The sequence below is a fragment of the Schistocerca americana genome, chromosome 9, assembly GCF_021461395.2.
Source record: "Schistocerca americana isolate TAMUIC-IGC-003095 chromosome 9, iqSchAmer2.1, whole genome shotgun sequence".
Lineage (NCBI taxonomy): Eukaryota > Metazoa > Arthropoda > Insecta > Orthoptera > Acrididae > Schistocerca > Schistocerca americana.
In genome coordinates this window covers 103,403,510-103,407,184 of record NC_060127.1, presented here as the reverse complement: position 1 = coordinate 103,407,184, position 3,675 = coordinate 103,403,510, and positions in this window count along the sequence as shown.

Below are 3,675 nucleotides of genomic sequence, written 5' to 3'. Positions count from 1 at the left end.
CCAACCTATGCTACAGCTTGGGACAGTGCAGAAGGTGCTCAAATTGTTGTTAGTGATTTCATATACATAAATGTGCCAGACAAGGAAAGTGCAAAACTGTTGAACTACGCAGCTTATGCACGTAATGCAGAGTGTGCTTCACTCGCTGCCCTTGCTGGTGTAGATATGCATGTGCAGGACAGAGGTGACCTCACAGCTCTCACTATGCAGAATGGATTTATTTCGACAACAGTGCTAATACAGATGTGAATATTCAAGACAAAAAGATCACAATGGCAGTGCACTAAGCAGCAGAGTCAGACAACCAAATTCCCTTCAGGAAGGCCAAACTAAGGGAGGGTGCGGCAGAATGTGATGAGCTGCTGCTCACACTGGGTGCACATTCAGACACCCGAGACAAGTGAGGAACACTGGGCTTCACAATGTTGTGTCTGCTGGCTGCTGGGAATGTGGCCGAGGACAGAAATGGTGAGGCAGCACTGCTCTTTGGTGTATTAGCACACAGCTCAGTGTGCTTCACTCTGCTGCTACATTCTGTTGCCACAGGTTCAATGTCTTGAAAATAGAAGAGGGTAATAGTCCCAAAAAAATGAATAAATAATTATGAAAGTAGTTTGCAAAGCAGTTCATGTCTCTTATTTTTTCTCATTACTGCCACTGGTATTTTCTTTAGTTTCCAAGCACTATTTACTGTTTTAGCGTTCAAACAATGGAAACTCCAGGTCAAAATATCAACAATATAAGGAAAACATAGGTTGTTACTCACCATAAAGATAGCTCATTGAGTTGCATACAGGCACAACAAAAAGACATTTACACATTAGCTTTTGGCCAAAGCCTCCACTGGGAAAGGAAACACGCACATGTTATTCACACAAACCAGCACATTTCACTCATGCAGGACTGCCATCTCTGGTTGCTCAGACTGGAATTCAGCTGTCACATAGAACAGAAGCAGCAATCTGGATGGGATTGGGAAGAGAAAGGGATACAAGGGATTGGGTAGGTGGAAAGAAGAGCCCTGTCTGCCGGAGTGTGAAGCGACTAGACTGCCAACTGGCACAGTGTCACAAGACTGTGGGGCAGGATGTGGAGGGGGGGGGGGGGGGGGGGGAGGGAGGGGCAGAGTTAGAAAGGAGAGGAGCAGGGAGAGATAGATGGGTGCATTGACAGAGAGTGGCAAGCAAAGAGGGTGAGGAGATTTCAATAGCAAGGAGGCAATAGAACAGATCAGGTGGAAATTGTTAGATGGAGGGTGTGGGGACAGTAAGTTACTATAGATTGAGGCCAGGATAACTTAGGGAGCAGAGAATGTGTTGCAAGTATAACTCCCATCTGTGCAGTTCAGGAAAGACTTATGTTATCCTTATAGCACATACTCCACTCCCAAAATTACCCTAGCCTCAGCCTATGGTAACCTACTGTGCCCACAACCTCCACCCAGCAGTTCCCGCTCCCTCTGTCGTATCACTCCCCCCTCCCCCCTCACCCTCTTTGCGGGCTGCACTCTGTCAAGTCCCCACCTATCTTACCCCTTCCCCACTCTTCTCCTTTTCAGCTCTCCCCCCCCCCCCCTCCTCCTCCTCCTCCTCTAGTCTCCCTACAATGAATCCGTTGGCAGTCTAATCCCTGCTCTTCTCTCCCCCAACCCATATCCTTCTATCCATTTGCCTCCCCCTTCCCTGCCCCCTCCAGACTGCCGATTCCATTCGACACGGCAGTTGCATTCTAGTTCGATCTGCCAGCGATGGCAGTCGTGTGTGTGTGTGTGTGTGTGTGTGTGTGTGTGTGTGTGTGTGTGTGTGTGTTTGTGTGTGTGTGTGTGTGTGTGTGTGTGTGTAAATTTTTCATTGTGCCTGTCTGCAACACAATGTGTTGTCTTTGCAGTGAGTCACAATCTATCTTTTCCTTATGTTGTTGTTATTTTAGCATGCAACAGCTAAGTACAAATGATAATGATAATTTCATGTGGCTCAATGGCCTAGTACATGTCTTTCAATTGGACACCACTTTGTTGACTTTGATGTCCCAAACTTACCCTAGTAGTCCTACTATGGAAAGGCAATGTACAGTGTAATATGGAATCTCAATCACATGTCATTCCTGGCAAATCTTCACATAATTCAGAGGTTATGGCTTGGTTAAAGGTAAACTGAAGAAATCTGAGATCTGAATGGTCTTGAAGTCAAATAAGCACAACTGATGTAGCTCCACACATAGACAGTAATAAGTCAACATGTGTGGGGTCTTTGGGTTCCATCTGAATAAGTTAAATTGAGTTGACACATAGATAAACTAATAAAAATGCTCAAACATACATGTTATCTTCTTAAAAAGCATCTCTCATTGTATTGGACTGCAGGTAGGCTACCATAAAAACTGGTTTCCTAAGAAAGTAATCTGTGGAAGCAGATTAAATGCACCTAACCCTGAGTTGCAAATGGAGTCAGAATATTATGTAAAACTTAAAGAAGACCCAACTTGGCATCAAGGCATGTAGATGATGCAAGGGATAAATCAAACTACAAACTATGCTGTAAAATTTTAATTAAAGTCATCAGATCATCAAACTGTATGTACTTTTTAAGGAAAACTGAGTTCATCTAGCAACAAGATAAGAACTCATCAGGTTACCCTACTATCCAAGGCTGTTGCACGCAGTGACTGTTATATTGTAAATAATAGATTTCAGCTAGAAACTATCCATTCTCAAAGTACTATCATTTTTGATCAATGCTTGTAACGTCTGTTGGTCGGGCTTCATCCACAATTCATTGAATACTAATTAGTATTCAATGAACTGTGGATCAAGGCCGACCAACAGGTATTACATGTATTGATCAAAAATGATAGTGCATTGAGAATGAGAATGGCTAGTTTCTAGTTGAAATCTAGATCTGCCGATAAAATTTCAGAAGGACGACTGATAGCTGAAATCTATTATTTACAAGCCAAGATAAGAACTACTTGCCACATAGGAAGAAATAAGACAGGAGAAATGAACCAAGACAATGAAGACACTTCTTTAATGGTAGATAATAAACTGATCAAAGAAAGCGCCAAAATTGCAGGAACTTTTAATAACATTTTACTGTCTGGAGCAGACAGTAGTGGATAATTCATGTTGGAACACTTCCTTAGCATATAACTTACAGTTCCTGAGAAAAGGCTAACAAAGCAAGTTTCATAAAATTCAACTTCAGACTACATCTCAAAAAGATCTGTTTGAAGTTATCAGTTCTCTTAAAAAATAAATAAATTCAGAGTGGAAAATCCACGATGGAATGTAACAGTATTGGAGAAGGAAAATTGCTACTCACCATATAGCAGAAATGCTGAGTCACGATAGGCACAACAAGAAGATTCACACTATTATAGCTTTCGGCCATTAAGGCCTTTGTCAGCAATACACACACATGCACATATGCGCGTGCACACACACACACACACACACACACACACACACACACTCATGCAAATGCAACTTGCACACTCATCTGTGTTTTTGTGTGTGTGTGTGTGTGTGTGTGTGTGTGTGTGTGTGTGTGTGTGTGTGTGTGTGTGTGTGCGCGCGTGTGTTGATGACAAAGGCCTTAATAGCTGAAAGCTACAATTGTGTGAATCTTTTTGTTGTGCCTATCGTGACTCAGCATCTCTGCTATATGGTTTGCAGCA